This window comes from Lactuca saligna, chromosome 4 (assembly GCF_052625555.1).
Source record: "Lactuca saligna cultivar CGN05327 chromosome 4, ASM5262555v1, whole genome shotgun sequence".
NCBI classification, from domain to species: domain Eukaryota; kingdom Viridiplantae; phylum Streptophyta; class Magnoliopsida; order Asterales; family Asteraceae; genus Lactuca; species Lactuca saligna.
Window position 1 is genome coordinate 99,775,438 of NC_136420.1, and position 17,610 is coordinate 99,793,047.

At 30.8% G+C, this 17,610-nt stretch overlaps 1 long non-coding RNA gene across 1 annotated transcript; it reads right to left on the reverse strand.

Moving 5' to 3' along the window:
- Nucleotides 1–5,026: 5,026 nt before the first annotated feature.
- Nucleotides 5,027–10,136, reverse strand: LOC145039134 (uncharacterized). The gene is made up of 3 exons (XR_013679751.1): nucleotides 10,013–10,136; nucleotides 9,517–9,628; nucleotides 5,027–5,109 (listed from the first exon to the last, which is right to left on the reverse strand). It is a non-coding gene; the product is annotated as an uncharacterized LOC145039134 (long non-coding RNA).
- Nucleotides 10,137–17,610: the final 7,474 nt, after the last annotated feature.

The window sequence follows — 17,610 nt, forward strand, 5'->3', positions numbered from 1 at the left end:
CTAAATCAATATGATGTTTAGATGTATAAACTTTCCAACTTTATCCATAACAAGGTCACCAACTCTCAAGATCCAAAGTTTATGCATTTAAAGTGACCAAAAGCTCATAACACCCAAAACTATCTAGATCTAACAATTTCATCATCAAGATTCAAACTTTATACCTTTAGAAGAAAGATCAAGGTAAACAAGGTATGGATCTACAAGCTCCAATGTAACCAATGCTTCTTCAATGAGTTCCTTCTTCTCCAAGGTGCATCAAGAACACTCCCAAAGCATTTAAAAAGACATCTTTTTGCTCACAAAGCTCAAACTAGGGTCAAGGTTTCAAGAGAGGGAGTTGGAGAGGTGGAAGCTGTTAATGAAATGGGTTTGGAGAAGTTAAGGAGGTTAAATAGGGATTAAACCATGAAAATAGGGTTTGAGCATTGATCGCATACACCCAACATACTCCTGATACACCCAAAGTACTCAAGGATGCCCTAGTACGCCCATCGTACTTCCCCCGTATGCCCAACGTACGCGGCTTAACCCAAAACCGCCCTAACTTCAAACGGTCATAATATCTTCGTTTCAACTCTGATTTCGACGATCTTTATATCCATGGAAAGGTGTTGAGAAGCCCCATAATATTATCTAAATATAATGGACTAAAAAATTCTCAAACAAAAATCCATATTTCATGCAAGAAGTCTGAAACATCATTTTTCTCATTTTGCCCCTTTGACTCCAACACAAACCAAGGGTTTGGATTGAATAACCAATATTATCAACATCCAATAGGGTTTAAACCTTATTTTCATGACACCCAAAGCCTTTACTTGATCAGTTTATTGTCCACAATTCAGAAATAAGAAATTTCTCGTAACAGGATGTTACATTCATTTTCGTTCCACGTTCAATACGTCGACATCTTTAGAAATGGCCACTCAACAACTTTATTTTTAGACTTCCGGTCCGGTTGATCGTCTGCAAACTATTATCGATAAAACTATGGGGATGTAGTATTATTAGTATGTATAATTGTACATTAGTCCACCCTTGTATTTAGACTAAGGGGTCCTTTGATTATTGCTAACTGTGTTAGAACTGACTGAGTTAGAAGCTGACTGAGTTAGAAATTCTGACTGAGTTAACTTCTGATTGAAACTTGGTGTTTGATTTTGCATCTGACTGACTATGTAAAATGACTATACTACCCTCAAACCACAAAAGTTGTTTAATCACAATATATTATTAACAAACTCCATTTATGCTATAATCTCAAGAACATGAAGATTAAAAGTAAAAAATATACACACAAAGGATAAAAATTAAATGCAATCAACTTTTAGATTCCATAAGCTATAGATCAATAATCTTCTTTTCAAAATTGATAATTTTTATTGAAAGGTTTTCGGTTTCTTCTTCTTTTATTAAAATACAATTAAACCTATTCTTAATGTCAACCAATAACTTCCCTTTAATGAAAAAATGTATTTTGCTCTCGAGACTTTACCATAAATGCCTGCCAAGTTTTGATTTGTCATTCCATCAAATCACCATTAGTTTTGTTCCCCAATCATCAAGGAATTGTTCCAATTCAAAATGGACATTTCATATGGAAATTAATATACATCTTCTTGGGTTTTTGCTAATTTTACAGGAAACAAAACAATATCATTGAAGGGCAAAATAGACAACCCATTTCCCACTAATTACTTTAAAACGCAGATACAAACCCCAATGGTAACAATTTCATAGCTTTAAAATAGCAGTGTTTCAACTTTGGGTCATGTAGAAGATAAAAGAAATTTGAGGATCAGAAGTGGCACTGTAGCAATCGCAAAGAAGGAGAAATTCAAGGACCATAAGTAGAACTGTAGCAATCGCACAGAAGAAGAATGGAAGGGCACACATACCCGTGTCTTCATATGCCCTACGCTTTACCTCAATTTCATGTGGAAGACGACCGGTTTGGCTGATGGACCTAATCGATTCAATTGAAGGAGATATAGAACATGCGTAAATGGGGAGAGGGTAAAGTGCGTCCATTTTTCTGGTCAACATCTTTCTCTAGTGGACTCAATTTCATGAGGAAGACGACCGATGGTAGCGGACCCAATCAGGTGGTTGGCGATGCTGAAGGCTGAAGATGATCGAGAGAGTTGTGATTGAGAGGATGGAGTGAACTCCGTTAACAGAGAATGAGAAGGGCCTAATTGGGAAAATGAGTTTCTCTTTCCGGTCAGCTTCATTTTTGAGGTGGATCGAGTCAGATGAAAACAGCTGACCGAGTTATCTTAGGCGTCTGACTCAATACAAATCAAACACACTGACTCGGACCGGGCCAGCTAAAATGTCTGACTAGACCCAGTCAGAAGCAAATCAAACAGCCCCTAAGGCCTATGAGACTATAATTGTGTTTATATGTGTATAATCTTCGTTGAGAGGTAATCAGAATGATATTAAATCCATAATAATAATTACTTCCAAACTTGCAAAGTTTCGAATCAAGGGTTATTTTGGCAATTTCTTAAAAAATGATTAAGTTGTTTTATATATATATATATATATATATATATATATATATATATATATATATATATATATATATAATACTTTTTAATTTATATCCCCTATTTTAATAAATAGGTAGATTTTATACACGTGGCAGTCATAGAATCTTCCCCCCATCGAATTTTCCCACTATTTTACACAAAGTGAAGTTCCGGTTCTGCCCTTCATTAAGAACGTCCGTTTCCTGCATTTGAAAAAAAAAGGAAGGTAAATAATCATAACATGATTAAATACGATAATTGAATCTGTCAAAAGGTAAATGCTTATCAATTCCTTAAATACCGTAACTTACCTAATCTTTGTTTTTTAAATACAATATCACGGTTTCTTCATTCACAGTGATTCATTTCCAGAGCAAAAGAGATATCAATTGCAGGAAACCATCTAAATTCGTCTTCTGTTTTTCTTTAAGGTAACTAGTTCATTCATTTGATGATTCATTCCACTGTTGTTTTTATCAATTTCTTTGTGTATGTATCTGTTTTTTTTATCAATTTGAAGGCTTCATAATCGTAATATCAAGCTTTGTATGTAACTGTTACTGTATCTACCTATTCAGTTCACTAAGCTGTCTCATTTTTTTTTAATGTATCTGTTTCATTCATCTTCACTGCTCTTTTTATTGATTTCTTTGTGTATGTATCTGTTACCGTATGTATATATGTACATGTTTGTGTCTGAAACTTTTTTTTTAATCAATACACTATACTGTTATTTGTTCGCATGTTTCTGAGTTCAAAGAAAGATGCATTCGTTTTGAAAGGATTATGAAAACATAGACAAAATTAACCAAAAGGTATCTGTGTATATAAATATTACCTCAAAACATGTACTCCATGTTTTTAAAATCCCTTAATCATGTTCTATGACTTTCAATTGCATCTGTGAATATTCCACATATACCTCTTCCAACAAGATTTCAGAATTCACATACCAGGTTAGTGTTTTTAAATTAAATAGGATAAACAAATGATAAACATGATTTAACATAATAAAATCATATATCAATAAAGTTTCAAATGCAGTTATAATATGGATATCAAAATGTTAGTGTATGTAGATAAAAAACACTATTGATAAACAACAACATTGTAAAGATGTGTAATTATAATATGGTTGAAACAGTTTAATCAGTTTCTTCTTTGATATTATAATATATTGCTATCTTCTTATGTAACACCTAAAATTTAAACCAAAATTTTCAATTTTTATAAAACATAATTCTATCAATATTCATTAAAACAATCATTTTAATTGTCCAACAAAAACAATACAAATCCCAAGATCATAACGTCAAGCTCCAAACGTGTGTGTGTACGGATCAAGCTGGCGCCTTCCCGCGGTCGTCACTAGTACCTGAAACAAATAACATCAACACTGTAAGCACAAGGCTTAGTGAGTTCCCCAAAATACCACATATAATACATATTAGCCACTCTAGGCTATAACTCTGTGGGTCCGTGCACCCAAACTCTGTGAACCCTCAGGTTCTAACTCTGATAAACATGCACCACATAAATCACATAGATATCATGCAATACAACACATAACATACATAGCATACAATTACCCCATCAAATAGCTCTGGTTACCTACTCAAGGTAAAGTATAGTGAGAAGACTCACCTCGCGTATCTCGGTATCTCACGAATCCTGGAAATCCCTCGTGCTCGATCCTCCGAGCTCTAATCCTCCTATAAAATTATACGTTTCTAATTAACACTTTATATCTCTAAGGTTGACTATCTATAAGAAGTCAACACAGGTCAACTTTGGTCAACGGTCAATGGTCAACTCTGACCGGACTCGGCGAGTACCATGGCGACTCGGCGAGTCTAGACGTTTTCACCTACCCTCTGAAATCCTCTTACTACACGTCGAGTATCCCTCCCTTTACTCGACGAGTTTCACCTGAATGAATCGCGGGGCCACCCCGACTCAACTCGCCGAGTCTCAAGGACAACTCGGCGAGTCCAAGTTTGACTTAGTCCACTCGTCATCCCTCTCCAACTCACCCTGACTCACTGAGTCTACCCGTGACTCGATTGGACCACTCGCTGAGCAGTCCCAAGGCAACCTTCAAGCTACTCGCCGAGTCGGATGAACAGACTCGGCGAGTCCATGCCATGCAACCACTCAAACTCGCTTCTAAGGTCAGATCTGCTTCCAAAAACTATAGATCTGGCCTCCCTCGACTGATTCATCACGTAAAGCTCCTATCTTGGTGCTCATAACACACCCTATAGCTCAATAATGGAGTTTTGACCTAAGGCATGAGGATTCCAATCCAAAGCCTCCATTGATCCCCAAAAAGCTTGGGTAAAGGGACACTCTGGACCTCTAAGGGTCCAGATCTATGGTTCCAACCTCATAAGGGACCAAAAGGACACCAAATCTTGCCATAAAAGGGTTCAACAAACCCTAAATCGCAACAAGCTTCACTAAACAGAAAATGGTCCGAGATAATACCTCTAGAGTGATGATCTAAGCTCCAAATCCACGAAATAGCAACCTCCTTTGCTTCCTCTTGCCTAGGATCTCCTTCTTCTTGCTAAACAACACACACAAGGTCAAGAATGGCTCCCTTCTCTTCACAAATCGCTCAAGAACACTAGGGACACTCACTGAGGGTTGGGTGAGCACAAATGACGGCCATAAGGCCCTTTAAATAGGCCTCAAACCCGGAGATTTAGGGTTTCATTACACAGCGCAGACTCGCCGAGTCCATATCCTGGACTCGTCGAGTCCATATCCTGGACTCGTCGAGTCCAGGCGCGCACCAATGTTCAATTCCGCGTCCCTACTCGGCGAGTCTGAGCTCCAACTCGCCGAGTCCCTCTCACAATATAACAAAAAAATTAGATTACAAGCTACCTGGTAAAATCCGGATGTTACATCTTATTTCTTATTTCTTATGCTATTAATTAAATTTGCAAATTTCCTATTGCTATGTTCAACATAATTGATTTAATTTTTTATTGTGTGTATATGGTTTAAAAAGTTTCTGTTTTACTTTTATAATATGTTGCTATTTTTTTATTTTTTTTATTTCTTATGCTATCAATTCTTTGTAGGAAATGAATATAGGTAATAAAGTATACTTAAAAGACATTGAAAGTTTGGCTGATGATTCCCATCTCAAACTACGGGTTTTAAAGATGTGGAATTTCATAAGAAATAATATCGTTTTATCCATTGAAATGATCGTCATGGACGAAGAGGTTTGTTATATTTTTTTAAAACTACTAAATATTACATATGTTTCAATCAATATAATTTTTTTTTATTTTGGTGAACAGGGAACAAAATACCAATCTCGTGTATTTAACAAATTTTTTTTTCCAGATTTGGTCATTTGTTAAAGGAAGATCAAAGTTACATCATTTTAAAACCCAGTATGGCTACTGTGAAAAATGGTTTTAGTGTTACCGGTCAGAGACAAACCATTACTTTGGATTGGAAAACTATTATAAAAAGATATGAGGATTTTTCAGGTCCAGTTAATGGTTTTATGTTTGTTGAATTTAATTCTATCATCGAACAAACTTGCCCAAGAGAGTCATTCTTTAGTTAGTTGTGAAATTTTATTCCATTCATTTTTATAATTTGTGCATTTTATTATCCATGTTACTATGTTAGTATTTAACTAAATAATATCTACTTCTATTTTATTAAACTTGTGTAGATGTTATTGGACTAATTGTCGCATTTGGTCCCCTTGAAGCATCCGATCCTAACACACTAAGGCATTACATGAAGATTACACTAAGCAACTTAGAGTGAGATTATGCAAACATAAATTTTTTATCTTATTTTTATTCATATTTTTTTACTAATATAACAACCAATCCAAATTACTAATTAAATTATTTTTTATTTAGATTTGTACACTTGCAGGTCACTATATTTGGAAGTCAAGCACACCAATTGTCACAGTACTTGAAAAGTAACCCCACAGTTACTTGTGTTGTTATAGTGATACAGTTTGTTAAACTTAACATTTGGATGGTTTGTAGTGAAACTATATATATTTAACTAGTTTTATCAATCTACTTTTATTGATTAATTTGTTTTTACAGGAATAGGTCAAGCAAAAAGTCACTATGATGTAACAAAAATGTTCATTAATTCTGAAATTGATGAGATTAATGACTTCAAAAAAGAGTTAGTCTATTTTAATATATATTTAAAATGTTTAAAAAAAAAATATATTGTGTTTAAAGTTATAACAATTCAGTCTATTCTAATTAATAATATATACTTCAAACATTACAGATTGAAAGCTAATGTTAATGGAGGTACACTGGAAAAAAGCATAACTACGCTGACAAGTTACGCTTCTTCGTACATAGATGATTTTAAAGGGGATTTCCCTTTAAAAACCATTTCTGAGATCACAGAACCACTCAAAGTATGTTTCTTTATTTTATATCCTTTTATTTTATTTACATATTTTGTGTTTTCTGTTAATTTTACATTTTATTTTATATAGGCAATGAAATTTGTATTAGTCGGTAAGATTGTCAATATAAGACATAATCTACCTTGGTGTTATGAAGCGTGCTACAAATGTGGGAAAAAGATAAACAAAATGCCCAAACCAAATATGTCTTATACTTCCCCCGACAACATCTCAGAAAGTGTTGTTATTCAGTGTAAAGATCCAGTTTGCAATGACGAGAATTTTCATGTTGTTTTAAAGTAAACACATATCTACTTATATTAATATTAATTAATCTTTCACTATTTCAACAAAATTAATATTAAACTAATACTTTTTTGTTTAGGTATATAATTTTAATCAACGTGCAAGATCATACCGGCACCATAGGATTTACTCTTTTTGAAAGGGAAGCAAAAAGATTGTTGGATATAAGTGCATATGAGTTGAAAACATTACATGAATAGGTATACTATTTTATTCTAAATTTTTTTTATCAAATAAATTTTTTTGTTTTAATATATTAAACAACTTCTTACAGGCTGGAGACAGTATGCAACTTTTTCCAAACCAAATGAACGTATTGAAAAACCGAAAATTTGCGTTTCTTGTAGATATTACATCCTACAACGTCAACAACTATAATAATATCTACAGCGTTGTCAAAATTATAGAGGATGTAGACATTGTTTCCCATTTGGAAAGTAACTAGAAATTTTGGTACATAACGTTTTAATGATCACCCTTTATATTTGTTTTTTTTTATTTATATACATAACGTTTTGTATATATCCATTTTATTTTCTAGACTACTCAATCAGTGTTCTTAAATGAAGTACCACTCGAATCAGATGATATTGTTCAGAATGTTCAAAAGGTATTTTATATTCCCATATTAACTTTCAATAATATTTATATATTCCAAATGACAGCTTATTTATTTTTATTTTTTTTAATTTAGGATGTGATATCACAAACAGATGAGAGTTTTACTCCATCAACAGTTGATAAATCATCTGCAACCAGTCCGCTGAAAATATCAAATTATTTGACGCGCAACCTCCATGACATTTATGACGTTGATTCTGGAGGTGATTTGAGTTCGACAAAATCTAAAAGAAAATCAATCGGAGAAGGAAATACACTTTTAGTTCCTAAAGTGGAAAAGTGAGTTGTTTTATGTTTTCATAAACAAATTAGAATTTTTGAGATGGGTTGCTTTGGTTTTTAAAGTTGTTTTAGTTATTTGGTACAATGATTGGTCGAAATAAGTTTGTTGTGGGACAAATTTTAAGATAATGGTTCATTTAAATTTATTTCATTTTGTTTTTTTTTTATTATTACTATCATCGTTGGAATGTATTTTTTGGATGATTTCAATGACATATTATTATAACTATGTTGATTAAATCTCAGACTCAATGTGTTTCTATATAAACAGTTTATGAAACACCAGCTAGCAGGTAGCTACATGATCTGATGCACCTTTCATTACATAATCTTGAAAGACTACATTACTTTTATTACATATTTGCATTAGATGGACAGAAAAGTGTAAATATGTATGATATGTTCATGAAAATGTGTCATCCAAGATGAATTAGATGAAATATCAATTCCAACAGGTCTTTATTTGTGTTCCTCATTCACACTCTCCTATTTTTCTTCAACCAAGTTTTACTTACTTTTTTTATGGGAAAATTGTTCTTACTGCAACAAATCTGCAAAAGTTGGTCTATCTCTTCTTTTCGAATTATATTACATCAACAAATCTGCAAAAGTTGGTCTATCTCTTCTTTTCGAATTATATTACATTGTTGATTTTTTTTGTATGTGAATTTGTAACAAATTGTACATGTTCTTCTGTGTTACATATTCGTTAAATCCATTCTAATTGAGATGTCATGAATTATTTATTATCCTTTTTTTCCTAATCATTTTACTGCCTTCTTTTTTAAAGTTGCAATAGACTAAAATTTATACTTACTTACTGTTTTAGTTTTAATGTCAAAGTCAAGTAATCAAATTTTCTAATCATGGATAATAAGCTTAAGGTGAGACATGTTGCAAATGACAAATGATACTCCTAAGTATTATTAAAATTATTCTAAAAAAATATATTACCAAAAAATATTTATAACAATGTTAATTCGAGTCCATTGATATATTCATTTTAAACCAACATCAAACAGTTGTTGATATAACTTAAATTTTTTAAAAATAATAACTTTTTTTTCAATTTTTTTTATTACTTATTACGATTTCAAATTTAAAATATTGTTTCTACATTAAAATCTGGACAATAAACTTTTATTAATGTTTCTAAATTAAAACCTGGAGAATAAATTTTACTTCATTTGTATATACAATTTATCAAACTAATAAAGCCGAAGAGAAATTAATTTTTCTAACCATGGATAATAAGTTTAAGGCCAGCCATGTTGCAAATGACAAATGATACTCCCAAGTATTATTAAATTTATTCTAAAAAAATATATGCAAACCAGATAGCATTACCTTCATTAGAGTCGCAGCTGAAGAAAATACGTAGAAGAGTGCCACGTGTCAATCTCCCAGACCTCCAAATTTATTTTTTCCCGCTTCTTTTCTTCATCTCCATCTTCAAGTCCTTTCATGTAATTCATACATACAATCCCGAAAAATATGTAACAAAAAGATGCATTAATAAAATTTGAATAAATAAATTGATTTTCAAATAATATGCAAAAATTTGTTAATAAAATAAACTATACACTTCATGTTCAAGTCAAATATATCAATACCATAATTAATTTTTTAATTTCGTCCATATAACACATTTATTTTTTATTTTATGTAATCACTTATTAAATGCAAATCCTATAGTTATTTTGAATTGATCCAGAGTCTATTAAATCCCATAAAATCAGGTACAAAAAAATATCCAATACAATTTAAATAACAATATATGCATAAAATCTGGAGTTAAATTCTGAAAATATTAAAATAATAACTTTTATATGTATAAATATACCTCTATACGTGAAATACATCTTCTTTAAATTCCAGATTCTGTCTTCTTTGTCTTTCAAAAGCATCTGCAACACTTATATCGCATTTGTTACTTCAATCTGCTTCATAAACTTTCTATTCATATATTCGGTTCACACATCAACTACCATTGAATTCTTCCTCCTATTAATCCTGCAAAACATCCATAATCACATATCAGGTAAGTTTTTTTAGACTAATTGGTAGTATTCTTTTCATCAGTTTCTATATTTTCTTTTAGTACAACTGATGTATAAAAACAAACATCCTTTATTTTACACAATAACCCTCAACTACTATTATTTAACATACACTCCACGATCGTTTTTTTCATGAGTTTCCTGACAAATAACATATTTCTTTTCTTACACTTATGTTTCAAACCATTACGGTTTCAGAATCTACGCATATTATCGTTCTACTTTTGATATTTTGCATTCAATTGCTCTCATTTAACATTCAATACAAATATACAAGTTGCCATTTTAATAAAAAAAAAAGGCTATTTCGTTACTTCTAAGATTTAATGTTGAAATCCATTCGACAGATGATTATGTGAATATACATAAACAAAAACCAGAATGAAATACTATTACAATTTTGCCCAAATAAAATTAAATGCAGCAAACAGAAAGCCTTTTTATCCCTTTGCATTTGTCAGATTTATCTTTTTAAATTATATTTTTTAAAGCATATTCAACTGATTTGAAAGGTTATGTGGCTACTTTTTTACACATGGATCATTTATTTGTTAAGATTTCAGTAACCACTTTAAAAATAAAAGTGTCTTTCGGAATTTGCTTAACAATGACTTAATGCTTTGACTAATGGTATCTTGGGTTTTTGTTTTTAATTTTTTATGAAACATGTCGAACCCTTTACCTTTAAAACATGATAAGTCTGGTTTTTAAGAAACATTTGAATATGCAGAAAGTCTTTCAACTCAATATTATAACCAACATTTTAATGAAAAATTATAATTGACACACTGTAAACTTGAATGTTTTCTTTAGAACATGTAACTTTAATGAATAGAAATTAATATATAAGTAATTGCCAAAAAAAATATATTATTATGTAGATTGTAGGTTTAATAAAACAAAAATGAAAATTACCTTGGAATATGTTGAAAGGTTTTACCAATGTTTATAACTTCTTCATTATCTGTCATGTTGTCATTTTTTACCTCATCTATTTCTTCCACCTCTTCATTTAATAAGACCTGCTATCTTCTTATTTTCTAACTCTATCCCTGGCCTCTGATTTTGTTTGCAAATGAAAACACAAAACAACCACATCAACCCATTTTTGTTATACTTGCAGTTGATTATCTCTGAATTAACATAAGTAGTTGAAGTTGTTAAATACTTTGTCAATTCAAATACTCTACAGAAAATGTTTATGAACTTATATAGATTAAAATTTGAGCAACAAACTCCTCTATAATAAAATAAACCCCTTTATTCCAACACAAGAGAATGAAGATATCAATTTCAGAAAGAAGAACATAGTCGTATGGAATTTAATATTCTAGGGTTTACGTTACCACCGATTGAAATTGAAAAAGGGAATGAACACTAACCCATAGCAATCAAATCGAGCTTTTGAATTGTTTACATTCATGCTAAGCAACAACGGAAATCACGTTTTTCCTTGGCGTACATTAGGGATGATAGAATTTGTACACACACACACACAAAAAAAAAAAGCTCAATTTCTTAATTAGTATCATCGTATAACACTTTAATCATAAACTTATTATCTACCCAATAAACAAATTATATCCAGAAAATTGTAATCTCATTCAATAAAAACGAATTAACAGAAACAGGAACAACAAATAATCGAAACAATAAGCGAGATAAGTAGTCCGACCTATGGTTATGAGGAGACTCAGGTAGTCTTTTTGCTGAAATTTGATTCATTCCTCTTCGATTTCTCTGTTTTTCTTGAAACGAGAGGTAGGGTTACAGTTTATTCTTCGCACCTATAACTTTGATTTCTTCATTTGCGTAAGGACAAAATATGTTTCCGATTTGATGGTGTGTATTATTCATTAAAAGGATTCATTTTAAATTATAAACTTTAATATTTTTAATTAAATTCACATTTACACAATATAAAAAAAACATCAAATTTCGATTTTTTAGTATTTAATAATTTATAAAAATTTCAATTTACTTATTTTTTTTTAAAAAAATACATGACTCACTTATTTCTTATTTATAAAAACATTCTAAAAAAATGAGTTTAAAAAAATTACATAATCTTATTTTATTTTTTTGTCAATCCTTAATAAAAAAATACTTACACATACTACAAATTCACTACAGTTTATAAGTTATCAAAATTAATGAAATATTATTTTATGAAAAAAATAATTTTTAAATTCAATTTTAATTTTCTACTCAGTTGTTTGTCGGATAAATATTATATCAATACTTAATTCTTATCTATTAAGCATATTAATTTATAAACTAATTTGATTTATTTTTTAATTGTTGCAGCCATACAATGCATTCGTTTCCTTCTAAAAAACTAGAAAACCAAATAGTATTTATTTAGATAATACAAAAAATATCAATTTGGGTACTAACTCAACACATGTATCTTCAACAACTACAAATGTTAATATTTCGATTTACAAAGGTAAGTTTTTCATATAAATTTTTTATTATAATTATTTTCGTATTTTTTAAATGACATAATTTTTTTTAATAAGATAAATATTTATTAACCTAAAAAAATAGATAAATTCTCAAATTCTTCCTCCGATATAAGTCAATTTTCTTTGAAATTTGTAACCGATGCTTACAAAGGTACGTTTATTACTTTAATATTATTATATAATAATATTATTTACTTAATTATACATTTCATTTCCTATCCTATTATTTATTATGCAGAAAATAACAATAACATGGACCAGTTGCAAGCCAGAGAGAAAAGAAGACAAAGAAAAATATATTTGGAAAATAAAAGATCGAAGAAAATGAACACAAGATCCAACCTTCCAAGTACATCAATAGCACATCTCTTAAAAAATATAATTAATTTTAACCCTAATATTATTTTTTATTCTATGTTTTAACTTCATTTAACATTTATATACAATAAATGATCTCTAATATATTTTTTTTTTCAAATCCTGTAATATTAAATGATTCCAAGTCATTACTTTGTTTTATACATATGTCTTCATTTTTTAAAAGTTTTTTTTATTTGTAGATCAATCAAGCAACATTGTTGGTCAAATTGAAAATATCAGTTCATTTACTTCACCTGCAATCCAAAATAGAAACGTACAATACTCTCCTTCCTTTACAGATGTTAGAACTCCGTTATCTAACATTTCAAATGTTAGAACTCCGTTATCTAACATTAAAAATGGTAATAATTTATTGTTTTTTAAAATGTACTATTATCCATATTCTATATAATCTATATATATATATATATATATATATATATATATATATATATATATATATATACTTTTTTTTTTTGGTCAGATAACACCAGTTTCGATAAATATTCCACTTCGAACGGAGCAAACAAAAGACAGTACTATGTACTTTCAAATGATATGACATCCAAAAATACATCTACATTAACTGGTTCTTCATCATCAATCAAGTTAAATCTAGGATGTCATAAATTAAAAAGGAAGACGACAAATTTATCCCCTATCACATTGATTGATTTGAGAGAAGATGTAGAAAATATACATCAACTCATAAATGAAAACCTTATGGTTGGTATCTCAAATAGTAATAAAAAAATAATATCCATTTTCATTTTTTTTACATTTTAAATAGTGTGTTGTATATACTTATAAAATTCAGAAATATTTTTTTCTTTGTCTTTTCTTTTACAGAATATTAAGATCATGGTGATCAAAATGTTGTATGTCAAACATGTCATGCAAAGTTATGGAGAAATGAATCCATTAGAGGTAAAAAAAAATGGAACACGGATTATTCATTATGTTGTGCTTACGGCAAAGTTCAACTTCCGGAATTAAAGAGAGCACCCTCAGTTATGAAAGAATGTTTCGAAATATGGATTCTAAAAGCAAACACTTCATGAAAAACATTCGACGCTACAACTCAATGTTTTCTTTTACGTCGATGGGTGGTAAAATTGATACTTCAATCAATAGAGGAAACGCTCCATACATTTTTAGATTGGGTGGTCAAAATTATCATAGTATTGGAAGTCTTTTACCAGCAAAAGAGTCGGAACCAAAATTCTCTCAGTTATACATTTATGATACTAAGAACAAAATTTCAAATAGACAGAGATGCTTTGGGTATTTTTTCAAACTCCTTATTCATAATTAATTAATTAATTAATTATATATATATATATATATATATATATATATATATATATATATATATATATATATATATAGACTAAGTACTAATATTATGTATAAATTTATTTATTTTAGTGAGGAAAAGGATCAATCAACATCAATTGACACCGATATTATTGAAGATATTAAGGTGATGTTGGATTCAAATAATGTGGTTGTTAAATCTTATAGAATGGTAAGAGATACTTTTCAGAAAAATCCTCAAGTCGATATGAAATTACGACTTATCGGGAGAAGGGAGCGAGATGGAAGAACATATAACCTACCGACTGCTTCTAAGGTTGTTGCCTTAATTATCGGTGACAGTTGTGAATCAATTGAAAATAGGGATATTGTTGTTCAAACAAAATCTGGATTTTTACAGTGTATCAGTGAATTGCATCCTTTATACCTTATGGGGATGATGGTTACAGTGTTGACATTCTTCATAGAGGTGTGACATTTACAAACACCAGCAAGCGGGCGAAATGTACAATGAGAGAATATTTCGCTTTTAGAATTCAAGATAGAGATCATTCGTTCTCGTTCATTCTTAATTCAAAAAGGTTGTTTCAACAGTTTCTGGTAGATGCCTATACTATGATGGAAACAGGGAGATTGCATTACATACGTAGACAACAACATGTTCTTAGATGCGAGTCTTATGAAAATTTATGTAACTAGAAAGCTCAAGGAACCACTAATATCTCCAATGTCGGTCAGCGTGTGATATGTTGGGTTTTGAGCAATCTAACACTTCCTAAGTGTGCATGCAACCCTAATAAACCTTGGATGTATGTTTTCTTCTAAAATACATGCAAATAATAATTTCCAAGATTTCTTCCTAACTAGCATAGCATAAGAATTATGAATCATAAAATTGCTAATAGAAGTACATACCTTTTGATAGTGGTTGATTACTTGGAGTTTGAGAGCCTAGCACCAATAATGTGAATGCCTCAAATGGAATCACAAATCACCACAAACTTTGGAAACTTGAGAGAAGAGTATACTTTCTTATGAAATCGGCCACCACTAAGTCTCACACAACTAGCGTCTCATTTCTTGCATCATATGCTTCTTTATATAGTGTGCATGGTTAGGGTGAAACCCTAATAACCCATGTCTTTTCCTTTCCAAGGATCCATGGGTTAAAAGCTCCATGGATCATCCATGGACTTCCATATTAGCTTAGCCCATTAACAAATGAGTATTAGCCCACACTATATAAAATATAATAGCCCATAATTTAATCAGTCTTCTTTTTAATTTCTAAATTAATTCATAATTAATTTAAGACTAAAACTAATTAAATAACATGACTTCATATTAATATATTATAACTTATAATATATTAATAAATCGTAAGTATACAATTCTCATAAAATTATCCATAAATCGTTTGGGTGAAGTGCAACCCAAATGGACCATGCCGGGTCGAGTCAAATATGTACCAAATAAGTTATGAACTTAGACACCTTATCCAACAGACTCCCACTTGGATAAGTCTAATAACTATATTTGCGTATGTTACTTCAGGAACCAACCAGCAATCGTAGCTCTCGAAAACTCTGTTGAACTATGACGCGCCATTTTAGATAAGTGATCATATAATCCTCTGTTCTCATGATATCAGCCGGACAAATACATGGAACAACGTCGTACTTATTGTCCAGCAGTTTGTTTCCTGATTTTCGATTTGTTTGACAAAGAACTTAATCGAACACATCAATTTAGTTCTGACCGGCCGGTACATAGGTCACAACAAAATCATCGAGGGGCCCAGATATCGCTTCTATTTCTAGAAGGAATAGATAAACTTCGACTCATATGTTTGTTCTACTACTTGTTGAATTGTACACAAAGGCACGTTTTATAACATCAAGTTACTGATGCGTTTACGTGTAATCAATGCACAACCAACTCATAGGTAACAACTCATATCTCTAGGTTGGAAGATTTATATGATATTACCGTCTCACGATCACTCGAGATAAATTCCATGAAGTGATACAAGTGAGCGTGGGTTTATTCCAATACTCATAACTTATGAGCACTCATGAATGTTGTAGCAACCATTGCTATGACTAAACCCATTTAGCCATCTAGAAACTCGATTCATGACAGTCTTGATTCATACCTACTTCCAACATATGAACGACTGTGGAGTGTTTAAATAACTTAGTCATTCGGAAAGAATAACCTAGCTATTTTGGAAGTCAAAACATGCAAAGTGAAACACAATAATAATCGAATCCAATATGGTCTCAGAACCCTTTTGAATATAAATAGAACCACCTTTTATTTATCACCATATTGATTACACATTATTCATTGTATAATGTTTCAAACAATCAACTTAAGACTTGAATAAAAACAACAGTCGTCCCATGCTCCTGGCATGTACACTTTGTTTTTCTAAACAATAGTTATGCCATACTTATGCACACTATATTTTTCTATGATCCTTACATTGTGATGTAGATCAATTAAACATGATTCCAATGATACTCATTTCACAATCCCAAATCCTTATTGTAAATGTGAAAATCCCCGATACCTATCATTTACCAAAAAAACTGTTAGATTTTAAACTTTTATGCAATGTTCCTCTTGTAATGATTATTCACAAAGTCACCAAAACCTTGTCACCAGTCATTATAGAGTATTCCAAAGAAGGTCAACTTCTATGGAACGAAAGTCTCATATTCAAAGTACATTGCTTTGAACATCCTTCTTGCATTAAGGTTTTCTAATCTTACATAGATTGAATAACTTCCACCTATGGAGACATTTCCATAGTCCCATTTTGACTATCACTTTCGAACAAGAGTTACTTCTTTTCAGAATATGTCAATATGGTCCTGCCAAAATTAACACTATACTTCCAAATGTCCCTGAGCGACCAATCTTTGGCAAATCTCAGATTGTCCTCGACAATTGCTTAATCACTTTAGTCATATCCAATTCTAGACTTTTCCCTTCTCAATGCCTTAAGCATTTGGAAAATTTAGAAAAGATGAATAGTATAGCATATGCAATCGATCCTATATCCGAAGCATATGGGACACGATTCATGATGTTTGACATAAAGACATGATACTAGACCAGTCTTTTGCTACAATATTTTTTATTTGCCATGTTTTCAAAATTTAACTATGAAGAGGGATGTCGTAATCATAATCGAATTTTGAAAACACAATATATATATAGAATTTCTT